Genomic DNA, 13,001 nt, shown 5'->3' with positions numbered 1-13,001 from the left:
AGACTGGCTTAATTCAAGCAAAAACCAACATACTGCTAAGTCTCCTGTGCTGATCCAGCTCCTTTTGGCGCTGATGTTTCACTGAAACAGAAACTGACACGTAAAAATATGTATGACTGATAATTCAGCCAGACTGATATATAACACTATTCAATTACTAAAGATCTATTATGAACTGGTGTTCTGCAGGGATCAATTCTTGGTCCACTTATTTTTAGCACTGATCTGTTTTATGGCAAAACACTATAAAGTACAAGCAATTAAAAGCTGACAGTTGTGTCTTTTTATGCATAAAAACGTCCTGTTGATAGGCTGTGCCACATAAACAGAAGGTTAGAATACCAGGTTGGTGAGGCTTCTGCACTCACAGCCAGAACTGTGCGCCTAAGATGCTCATGTTAGAATATCCCTTCTCAATGGCTTCATACAGAGTCAATAGTATAGACTTTCTGAAACTAAGCTTTTAAAGCAGTCTGAAGCCTGACATTACTTAGACATACACTGACCTTATTATTTTATGACTTTAGGTCATGAACATCTACCAGTGTAATAGTAAATGAATGACAGAGAATAATGAAAATGACAATATGTCCCCTAAAGGCAGATAGAGTGTACATTTCTCCAGGGTTAACTTTTCTTTACTGTTTCGATGTAATTTTTGGGATGGATTTTACTCCTGACACAACTGAAATCCACTGTGAAGTTAGCAAGGTCAGTTTTTGCCATTAAGATAACAAAATCAACCAGAAATAAGGTTGCAGATCAACTGCAACATGGGGTTGTTTTTCCATAGACTTTTGTATAACCAGACCAGTGGAGTTGCCCCCTGCTGCCATTAGAGGGAAAAAAAGCACTTTCATATTGGCTTCATTTTTTTTTAGATTCAAACCTTTGTCAAAGTCCTTCAAAAGCAAGTCTTGCTACTCAGTGGCTATCTGCATTCAAATTAGGGCCATTCACGTTATACCGGCATAATGTTAGGCAATGATAAGAAAATGAAATATCGCAATAGAATATGGGTAAAACCTTTGTTTTCATACGCACATGGCGGAAAGACGATGGCGGCGACGGAGAATGAGAAGGGCAAAACCGGATCGTTGAATGAAACAGATGAACCAGAATTGGTTTGAAAAAATGGTGCAACTTCAGTGATGTGGAACTGGTTTGGTTTTTGTCTGTCAGATACCCACCAAAGCACATTTTTATTTATGTTGTTTGTTTGTTTTTGTAGAACATGCAAGTGGGCCGTCGTTATTACAGTATTTTTCAGACTTTAAGGTACTCTTAAAGCCTTTCATTTTCTCAAATATCGACAGTGCACCTTATAATGTGGTGCGCCTTATGAATTCTGGTTGAGTTACTGACCTCGAACTGATTTCATGTGGTCATGGCGCTCAAAAATCTGTTAAAAAATGTTTTAGTACCACTTTGGTAAGCTATGAAGCTGCACCGCTTGATGGATTGTCGGAGTATTACGGCTACCGTAGTCAGGAGCCTCGCAGAGTAATACGTACTGTGCTTCAACATAACATTACCGTATTGTGTGTGTATAAGGATCCCAAAATGGCACCTGTTAAGAGACATGCGTATGAAGTGCATTTTAAACTCAAGGCTATCAGTTGCGCAGTAGAACATGGGAATAGAGCAGCTGCGAGAGAATTCAGCATTAATGAATGAATGGTACAGAAGTGGAGGAAGCAAGAAGAATGAGCTGAGTAAAGTTTGACTTATCTGACTGTTTCGCTTAATGCGCCTTATAATTCTGCGCACTTTATGGTCCGAAAAATACGTATTTGACTTATTTATTTGGCTCACTGCAGTTTCATGCTGCAAAGCACCTCTTCTAAACTTTTGTGGATATTATACATGATTATGCTCAGGATATGTCAGCCCATTTCCACTGAAAATGCCTTTTGGTTAAATTGTCAGCAAGGAATTTGCCTTTGCACTGTTAAATTTTTATATAGCTGCTTGTTTAAGTGAAGATGAATTGATGGGCGGTGTTTTCACTAATAAAGTTGTGGAGTTGTGAAGTATTTTGTCTCGCATCTGTTATGTCGTCAGTTATATATAATTTTCAAATATATGTCGTGATGAATATTTTTGGCCATATTGCCCTGCCTTAATTCAAATTACCAGAAAACTGCTTAAAGTTTGTTATAAAATCTGGGTTTTAAAAGAATCAGCAACCACCACTTTTGCCTTCACTGAATTCTCCCATAGGATTCAGTGAGTCTCTCACTCTCTAATAATGCCTTCAACACAGTTAATGTTAGTACACTTTAAAAATCATCTGAAAAAACAGTTGTTTTCTATGGCTTTGTCTTGGTTTTATACCATCATTTGTTCTTCTAAAATCTGAAAAAAAAATCCATACACATGTCTATAAAGTGTTGCCCTATAGAATCATACGAACATGTTACCAGCATTGTATCACATAAAAGCTACACTGTACAGCAGTTTTGTCTAATGTAGTGGAAATGTGTTGAATATTGGAAGGCTGTTCTATGATACTGGCATCAGAACCTTTTAGCTGTCCCATTAATGGCACAGTGTGCATTAGGGGTGGGCGATATAAACGATATACGATAGAAACGATTTAAATTTGGCCAACGATAGAGATTTTGACTATACCGCTCTATCGCGATAGCGCATGTTGATGATGTCATCAAGCTGCGCCTGTTTTGGTCAAAAGCATCGCAGCGGCTACAACCATTATCATCTGCAAATTATGCCGGGCGACAGTCATGGCAAAGAGATGAAGCACTTTTAAAATATGGGGAAATCCAAAAACTGCACTTCCTCCACTTCCGTAACATTGATTCATTAATGTTGAATTCTCTCGCAGCTGTTCTATTCCCATGTTGTTGCAGTATATTAATAACTAACCTCGTATTGTTCTCCTGACTGAAGTTTGCCCCGTGTATAGCATCCTGCTATGCGATTGCATTTGTCCCTGACCACCAGAATCCCTCATGTTAACTTTTAATGAGTGGAAAAAAAGTTGGCGTTCATCCTCCAGCTTCACTGTGCTAATGTTATGCTAACATAGCTGTGTCGCTAGCAATCACGTAGCACAACATTATATACTAGGTAATCCAACTTCAGTAACCCTACAAACACCACTGCTGTTTAGTTTTCTGTCTTCATTTATGTTGGAAGTGATAGCAGAGCTGTACGTTTTAATTAGTTTCAAAAATCTCTCACTCAGAACCTGAAGGGGGACGGAGTTTTGGACCCAGATTACTCCGCAAAGCTCCTTACTACGGCAGCCGTAATGCCCCTGACAATCCATCAAGCAGTGAGGCTTACCAAAGTTGTACTAAAACATTTTTTAACTGATTTCTGCACGCCCAAATCGGTTCGAGGTCAGTAAGCACAACCAGAATTCATAAATAAGGCACACGATTTTTGAGAAAAATAAAGGATTTTAAGTGTGCCTTATAGTGTGGAAAATACGTTATACAGAAAAAAGAATATATTGCGATATATATCGTTACCGCACATGCTTCGAATTATATCGCGATATGAATTTTAGGCCACATCGCCCAGCCCTAGTGTGCATGTTATAGTAGTGCTGTAAGCTGAGAATAAATTGATTTGTAAGATCATTGTTCTAGTTTAGACATTTGTGTGTGTCACTGAATGAGCAGATTAAACACACCACGTAACTTATTTTTATAACTTTCCCTCACTTTCTGTCGGTAAATCTGCTGTGATGCATGTAAACCTTGCAATCGCTGACATGATAGCAGGACTGACATAGCAGCTGGGACAGAGTTGTGTGTCCAAAGGCATCTGTGTGAAGTAATTACCTGCCGTATTTGTAGCGGTGTGTGTCAGTCCCTGCAGACTGTGATGGCTCTGGGGCAGCTCATCCTACTGTTGCTCCCCTATAGTCTATGCACATGCACACGCTCCTGTGGAAACACACAGGCACACAGGATTAAAACCACCCTGACGCCAGAAAGAAGCATCTTATGAACGCGTCTGCCTCTCAAGACAAGTTGCCACACTTTCACACAAGCTGTTCGAGTGTGACGTGAACGTGCAACAGTCAACACATGTTCCGGATTTCATGTCTTACCATTAAAGATTGATGGCTTTCTCCCAGTTGGACTATCAAATCCAGAAAAGTTGTTCATTATAAAGCCCAGCTAAGCTAAGACTGTCTAACTGTATATTTCTGGTGAGTGCGCTGCCACAAGCTCTTCTACTCATGCCAGCAAACTCCAGAAGTTTCTGAAAGGTTATCCCCTATCCTCCTAGACGAGCCTTGTTCTACAGCTGAGCGAGCAGCCCGCACTGTATACGTCAACTTTTCAAGCAGATACCTAAGAGAAGAAAAGGACGAAGAGCAGCAGGTTAGGTCAGGTTTTAAGAGGCTCACCCTTGATGTTCTGAGAGGCCAGGCCAACAGACAGAAGGCAACCGGGTGCCAGTTTAGTTTGGGACTCTGTGGGTAATGGAGTGCGAGGGGGCAGCGTAAGCACAGCACTCCAGAATGCCACCGATCGAGTTACAGAGTCAGTAAATATAGCAGCCGCCTATGACCTCCATGGGTCACTCAACACTCACTGGCATTCCACTTTGCTCTTAAAGGACTCCATGGGCATCTCTGAGTTTCTCAGTAACAGTAAATACATTTTATTTGTGTGTGTGTGTGTGTGTGTGTGTGTGTGTGTGTGTGTGTGTGTGTGTGTGTGTGTGTGTGTGTAGCAAGCTGTACACAGCCCCAGTAAATAGATGGCTCTTAAATAGTACCTAATAGAGGGAGACTGCTCAATATTTTTGATGGAGGCTGACAGCCACTCACTCTGGCCACATGTGACACTGGTATCCAGATAAGGAGAGAGGACCAAATGAAGTGGAGTGTGTTGTAGTGTGTTGACGTACGTTTGCAGGACAATGGAAAAAGACAGACGCGGCTCTGTGGTGGATGGGCTCTGTGAGGGGTGTAGCGTTACATGACACTGACACTGAGATGAGATGGCGCTGGTACCGGTGTTGCCAGGCTCGCTGCACTGCGGTGTGGGACTTAACGTGGCTCCTGAAGGGACCGATTTGATGCAAAATATGATGTACGCGCATTTTAAATGCCGCTCATTAATAGTGGGGGATGACGTTATTCCGCGCGTGATTAGATAACCAGTCAGACCCCGGGAGCGTTGCTCGGTAATGGAATGGGAGGCTTGCGGTGCTGTCCGTGAAGGGGGAGGGGGTGGTGGGGTGTTTAGGGGCGATAGACAGACCGAAAACTTGTCATCCCCAGAGGAGGCGACGCACAAACTTAATACAGCGCGTATTAACTAACCTGGATACTGATTTCGTCTTTATATAAGCACGTGACCACGACGTATTGGTCAGTTAATTAGCTGTCTTGCTAGCTTACTCTAGTCAACAGTAACGGTGCAGTGTAGCCAAGACAGTAGCACTGTGTCAGAGTACCGCGTCAAACTGTACTGTGTAAGCATATTAGTGCAGCAAGCACGCAAATTTCACGTGTCATAACACAGTACTTCCAAACCTACTAGGGTAGTATTCTTCGCACACGTATATCCAAAAGAAAAATTAAGACTTCGTTTGACGAACTTTTAGAGTTTGTTCGGGGTTATCAGCCTTGCAGCATAGCTTCGGGCAATGAGCATCCTTGTTCTAAAACTTGAAAATATACTAAAAGAAAAAGACAGCAGTTACACTATCACAACTGATACCGAATATTTAACCGCCACGTTGTTACTTCTAAAATGCGCTAGATTGTTTTTAGTGCCGTTTATATGTTAATTTCCCCTAACAAAGCAAACTTAACATTCTCTGAGTTCGATGGGAGTTCGGTTTGTGCTTCTGTCCATACGAAAGAACAGCACCTATCAGGGTTATGGTGGTGTCAGGTAACTGCATACACTCACCCCGCAATTGGAGAACATCCCGATCCAAACGGGCAGGGAAGCGCCACTCAAAAGTACCTCTGTGGTCGCTTTTAGAGCATCACTATTAACATTAGACTGGAAGCTTGCCCTGCAGACGATTTAATCAAGAGTACGCTGGTATTCAGCCATATCCTCCTTCCAGTGCAGTTGTAGAGTTTCAGCAACCAAGTAACGGTTCTTTTCGCTTTAACGGTGACGTCAGTCGGTCAACGAAGCTTTTTTCTGATTGGTTCATACCTCTATTTGAGCGTCACTAGCTAACGGAGTGAACCGCCTCCTACACCGTCGTCATGGCAATGAACGTAAACATCAGAGATTTCTTTCATTGAAAAAAATGCCATGTTCAAGCGCGTCGAAGAGAGCTGGCGATACCCGTGATTTAATCAAAAATTAAATGCTATTCGGATAGCTTTCCAGTAGGTTTTATTAGTATTACAAATAATAGTGAAAAATAGTATATTTAATTAGAATAGCTTGCGGGGAAAAAAGTCAAAGCCTACACAACAAGTTCATTATCTTAATGCAACTGAAGCCGTCACCTTATGATCAGAGCCCTTGAGTAAGTCAATGGCTCTGTCTATGATAGCTGAGATGTGTTATGTAAAAGTACCCAGGAAACTGCGGTCATTTCTTGTCTTTTCTTTTCATAATGAGTGGACACGTGCTACTTTTTATTGAGGGTATAGGGGGAATAATAATAATTGATTTAAGTACGTAAATTACATAAGTACATACACACTTTAGTACCTACCTTGAAATGAAAAAAAAAACCTGTTACAGACAGTACTGGACACAAAATCTGTGAACTGCTTCAAGCTGATAGTCAACCAAAAATCAAATAGCCACTAATTACAACCAAGATTTGTGGAAGAGCGTCTCTCAATGTATGTATTCAAGTATGCCTGACCTTGAAGCAGATGGGCCACAGCAGCAGAAGACCACACTGGGTGCAAATCCTTTCAGCTAAGAACTGAAAATTGAAGCTACAATTACCATTGACTCACCAATCAATCATCTCAGAGGATAGTCTGAAAAAGAGAAACTCTCTGAGCCTCCTTGGTGTGAGAGATCCGAAGAGAAAGGACAGACTGCTTTGAGCTGATAGAAAGGCAACCGAAAATAACCATTCATTACAACAAAGGTCTACAGAGGAGCATCTCTTAAAGCAGCTGGGCTACAGCAGCAGAAGAGCAAGGATCTAAGGCTACAATTTTCAAAGGCGCACCAAAATGGGACAAGAGAAGACTGGAAAAACGTTGCCTGCTCTGAAGAGCCTGAATTTCGGCTGCAACATATGGATGGTAGGGGCAGAATTTGGTGTAAGCAACATGAAAGTATGGATCCATCCCGCCTTGTACCATCCATTCAGGCTGCTGCTGGTGGTGTAAGGGTGTAGGGGATATTTTCTTGGCACACATTAGTATCAACTGAGCATTGTGTCAATACCACAAGCAATCTGAGTTTTTTTGCTGAGCATGTCCATCCCTTTATGACCACAGTGTACCATCTTCTGATGTTTGCTTCCAGCATGATAATGCCCCATGTCACAAAGCTTCCAGCATCTATGCCATGAAGGATTAATGCAGTTCTGAAGGCAAAAGAGGGTCCAACCTGGTACTACTGTGTTCAATTAGTGTAAAGAAAAACACATAAATGGCACCAGATAATTATTCATATGCTTGGTTTCTGGTATTCTGTATTGCTTTCAAAAAATATTTGGTATTATTTCTTATTTAATATCATCCCCACTGGCTCAGCACATATATAGACATCATATATTCTGATGCCCTCTGGGTGTTTGCCTGAGTCCAGTCAGTGTGTCTTTTAAATGTACATCAATCGTTTTTAGACACTGATGAAGAATTAATTTAGTTTCATTTATAAAACTCTGGACTTTAATCTTTTAAAATAGTGTTTTCTGTCCTCATTTCTGCATGTTCAAAACATGAACTTGAATCCTTCCAATCATCATTGTTATCTTATTAAGTACAACAGAAAACAAAACTGGGCAACACTTCCTGAAGATTGATTAGAAAACCAGCAACAACACAGTTTGAAACTTTAAAAACTTGCTTGTATCTTACTGAGTTTTCAGACTAAGGGGGGAAAAGCCCTTGAAAAAACCTCCACCCCCTTATTTTTCAGTCTTGTCCGGTTATTGTCCTAGAAAAAAAGAGACTGTGTTTCTGCTGACTGAGATCACATTTATACAAAGTTGTAATTGCCATCTTGTGCTGGATTTGTTTCCCCCTGTTGGTCAACAGTAATTTGCACTGATTAGAGGTTTTCAGAAAGGAACAACCTCTTTTTCTCTTTGATACACGCCTGACAAAGACATGCATCAAAACCCAGCCTTTGTATAAATGTCTAGAGAACCAAAGTATAGTAACTGTAGCCAGATAATGATAGATAATTCCACTTTAATATTTTTTCTCCTGGTCTGGCTCTTAAAAATGCTGGGATGTGCTCACACTTACTGTCTTTTCTGGTAATCAGGTCAAGTGTAAAAGATTCAGTGGTGGTATGGATTCATTAGTCATATTTTGGGAGTGAGAGAAAAAGATGGACTTAGAGTGAGCAATGCCCCTCTGGTTCATTCATTTTTTTGAATTGGTGGGGAATAAATGAACATGGTCTAAACCAGGCCTCAAGGCCGGTGTCATGCAGGTTTTAGCTGTGTCCTTGATCCAACACAGCTGATTTAAATGGCTAGATTACCTCCTCAACATATCTTGAAGTTCTCCAGAGGCCTGGTAATAAACTAGTCATTTGATTCAGGTGTATTGACCCAGGGTGATATCTAAAACTTGCAGGACACCAGCCCTTGAGGCCTGGAGTTCCCCACTCCTGGTCTAAATAATAGCAAGGCATGTCCCCTGTGCCCCCAAGAATGGTCACTGGGATCACCTATCAACGAGGATTTGCCAGTAGATGTTGTATAATATTGTTTGCTAAGTTGCTGCACTCTGGCAGCACATCAGGCTGGAGTATCTGAGTGTCTGCATCAAAGTGAGTCATAAAATCATACTGCGGTATAACCATGAAATCATATCATGAGATACAGTCAAAACCTTTGACATGGATCCAAAGCTGCTGCTGCTGTGAATGAAGAAACAGTGTCACACACTGAGGAGGGAAACTGCCATTTATTACCATTCAGTGACGCATTCTTCCCTGCATATACTAAGACAAGACAGATGACTCATTCTGATCCACTCAAGACTTCCTACAGGCTCCTACAAAACAAGTGGTTATGCTTTAAATACCACAGATAGTCCCAAGTTATCATCAAGTGACTTGATGAGCTTAAATACTGAGTGAGTGGGAACAAACCAACAAAGAATCTGTGACACTATAATCAAAGCCCCAATCTGAGATCCAGGATCCACTTTTGAAGGCAGGTGATGACTCAAGCAGTGAACTTACTATTATGGCAAATGTCTATTTTGTTTTCACAGGTTCCCATTCAAACATGGATGTGCTGTAAATAAAGCTGCTGCATGTCTGGCGTCACATGTTGACTTTTTAACTAAGCAAAGCAAATACAGATGCTTATTTTGTCCATTTCAGCAGGCAGGCCCAATAGCCATATAACCAAATAACATTTCTGCATGACTTAAACTATAAATTAAACTATAAATATAAATTACCCAACTCCAAAAAAGTGGACATACTCCTTTAAATATCACATTTGTCTGTGGATCATATGTTAATGTACAGAAAGAGGTGAAAATGTTAATAATGATAGCAGCAAATAGAAACACAAGTGCTGGTGGAGTGTCTCCAGCTCTGTTATAGAGGTTTCCCAGTAGAACTGCTGAGTGATGAATGGAAGGTGACTATAGGAAGCCTCACTGTACGATTCTTTGGGGCCGATACCAAATGTTGACGTTTATGGTCCAGTTAGGCTGAGTAGTGCAATAACTGCAACAAAAAACAACAGTGTGACCAAAGAAAACAAAGACTGCACTCATGACACGTCAGAGTTTTAAGCTGGGATTTTGTTCCCCCTTAAAGGCCTCGAAAAGCTATTTTGTAAACCAGATTCAGATTAGGAATGATGGGATCCCACATGAAGATATTTTTTTTGTCACTGTTAGAAATATGGCCAATAATTTTTTAGTTATATAGACAGTACAGCAAATGGGTGAAGCTCACAGGTCTGAAAAGTGAAGCCAACAAGGAATCCTTCTGAACCTGGATTCCTTTCACTCATCTGCCCTGTGGTTCCACTGAGGTTGTATAAGTGTATGGGAAAACTACTGTTGACTCCCTCACCTTGTAACCGTTTTAAAAGCTTTACTGATTAATTTATTGGCTCAATAACCAATTTTAATTTCATATGGGCATAGCATTCAGTCCATTTTGTGCATCTCAGTGGTTATCAGAATCAGAGTGGAGGATTATGCTCATTATCTGATCGGTTGTAAGTTGTTAGCTAGTGAGTGTGCATGGCTGGATGCATGGGCAATCCTCCAGGTAAAGACATCCCAGAAAGTTGATTCTGTTCATCTGGACATAGCGTTTTCACTGGGAGAAACGTTTCGTCACTCATCCAAGTGACTTCTTCAGTCTGCAGGTTTTCCCCACCTTATTTACATGAAAAAGGAACAACCATTTCTGAATAGAGGAGGGGGCCTGAGGGTACATTTTTCACCATGTTACAGTGCTGTGATTGTTGCCATTCCTCAACTCTCTGTTGGCACGGTAGGTAGCTGTCCCTCTGTGATCATTGGTCATGACAATTTGCATATTAATGATCATAGCTGAGCTCGTGGGCCATTGTTGGTCAGTGGTGCTAGCTTCATAATTATGCAAACCAACTGTTTATAAGGTTGAGGAAACCCGCAGTTATCTGACATAGTAGAAGTCACGTGGACGGGTGATAAAATGTTCCTCCTACTGAAACCTCAACACCCAGTTGAACAGAATCAACCTTCTGGCAATGAGTGTGCAGAGTCAGAGTCACCCCTCACTCGTCACAAAGTACACAATATTCAAAACACCAACATGGCAACAGAGAAAACACTCATCTTAAGGCTTCCTAACAGGATTTTACTAACCAGTGGCTGATGTCATGGTGGCTAGCTTCATCTTTTGTACCATCTGTGATTTGGATCATTCAGAATTTCAATCAGAATGTAATGTGTAACAATTTAATGGAACCCCACATAGTACATTTAATGAGGAAAAAATGTGTAAATTCATACTCTTTATTCCATGCTTACTGATTTCCAAATGGACTTCTCATAACAGAGCGGTGAGTTTAAACAATTTTATGTTGTTTACGGATACATTTAATACTGGATATTTTGTAGTTTTTTTATTGCAATTACTGTGCTTTTGACACCAAAATCCATCTTTCAGATTAACAGGTGTAAGGAAACCCTTTCCTCGTTATTTTGAGAACCCAAGTGGATTCACACTGTCAAGGCCCAATTATTGCCATCTTGGCTACATAGGGGAAAGGCAGGGACAACTGAACAAATTCAACCAGTAGGAGGAGGACATGTCATCAGCCCAGATGACAATGTCATGGCTAGTTAGTTTTTTTCATGGCATTGTAGGTAAGACCACCTTACATATGCTGTGGTGTTTTTGTGTGTTAAAATGGTATATATTCTAATGGAGTTTAGTAGTATATGCGGCCAGATGATCAACATTATTCAATAAAGAACAAAACACTGTAGGGAACAGATTAGGAACCCAAGAGCACAGTTAAAACTCTGAGAGTATGGATTTACACATTCCCCCCCGTCACCTGGACATAGTAGGTGCTCTGTACACTACCAATCACTTCAGACTTTGACTATTACACCTTGAATAATAATTAATATTTTTTTATGATCTCATCTTTGATCAGTGCTTTATTAGTTGTGAATCCCTGTTACAGAGAGGTACTGAAAATCAGAGATTACTTTTCACTGACTTTAAGGGCTATAAACTGGCTTAGACACTATTTTCAGTAAGCTGGGTTCCCAGTAAATGACATTAAGAAAAAAATGTTCAACAATAAATTTACATCAACATTTAAAATCTGAGCACTTAAAAGTGGACCCATTATACACATACTTTTTATTCTTGGACTTTGGCAGCTTTGCATAATCTATCTTATGCAATTCTTCAGTGCAGCACCAAAGTTCAACAAATTGTTTCAGCTTCTGTGTGTGTGTGTGTGTGTGTGTGTGTGTGTGGGTGTGTGTGTTAAAATGGTATATTCTCTGTTAAAGAGTTTACACACACACACACACATATATATACACATATATATGAGTGTATCTATGTATCTATGTGTGTGTGTGTGTGTGTTAAAATGGTATATTCTCTGTTAAAGAGTTTACACACACATACACACACATATATATACACATATGTATCTATCTATCTATGTATCTATGTGTGTGTATGACAGCAATGAAGAAATAAAAACATAATAGGTCCCCTTTAATATAATACAAAATTCCTTTAAGTGCAGTATTCCTTCAATCTAAGCAAGCAAAGTGATACTTTCTTCAAAAACACGTAAATTCAATACATAAATCACATGCTTACCATTACGTCACCCACCCTGCAACAATTATATACGACACACTTTCAAACAATCACACACTGATCAGCACAGTCGAGCTTGATATTCCAGGCCACACTTGGATGTTGGTGTCTTGGTGTGTGCTGGTTTCTATGGCTGTGGTTCATGCTACACTAACATTTATTCAGCACTAGTGTGATAATAAAATGGGCAGGGGAGGGGGTGCCTTATTCAAGTATACCAGTGGTATTACAAAATGAACTTATAGTTGGAAGGGAAAAGAAGGGTTTACATATTTGTTATAGACAGGGTAAAAAAAAAAGGATCAAAGCGCATCGAGATGAGTCTTCTATAAGCAGTGGATGAGCCAGCGCTACAGACATTCATTCCCAAACAGCCACTAACTGTGAATATTTCATTTTGTGGCTGTAAATATAGCAGTAACACTGTCAGGAATCCAGCACTCTGCTAGGTTGCTTGCTATAGGAAAAATCAATAGCACCAAACATCTCACATCTACACTCCTCTAATACAGGATGAAT

General features: G+C 40.4%; 1 protein-coding gene across 6 annotated transcripts in view; it reads right to left on the bottom strand.

Moving 5' to 3' along the window:
* The window catches only part of usp2a (ubiquitin specific peptidase 2a), a 46,373-nt gene extending 40,243 nt beyond the window's left edge, over positions 1 to 6,130 (bottom strand). Inside the window, exons 1-3 of one of the 6 annotated variants that reach the window (XM_006809811.3) lie at positions 5,910 to 6,130; positions 4,088 to 4,334; positions 3,816 to 3,920 (exon numbers count right to left, since the gene is read on the bottom strand). The gene's annotated coding sequence lies outside the window, so the exon portion shown is untranslated. Of the gene's footprint in view, positions 1 to 3,815; positions 3,921 to 4,087; positions 4,534 to 5,909 lie in introns of those variants that run through there. The other 5 variants (XM_006809812.3, XM_035916511.2, XM_006809810.3 and 2 more) reach the window with 5 other exon arrangements.
* Positions 6,131 to 13,001: the final 6,871 nt, after the last annotated feature.

This window comes from Neolamprologus brichardi, chromosome 14 (assembly GCF_056152115.1).
Source record: "Neolamprologus brichardi isolate AB-2024 chromosome 14, ASM5615211v1, whole genome shotgun sequence".
NCBI lineage: Eukaryota > Metazoa > Chordata > Actinopteri > Cichliformes > Cichlidae > Neolamprologus > Neolamprologus brichardi.
This window is presented reverse-complemented; position numbering and strand designations above follow the sequence as displayed.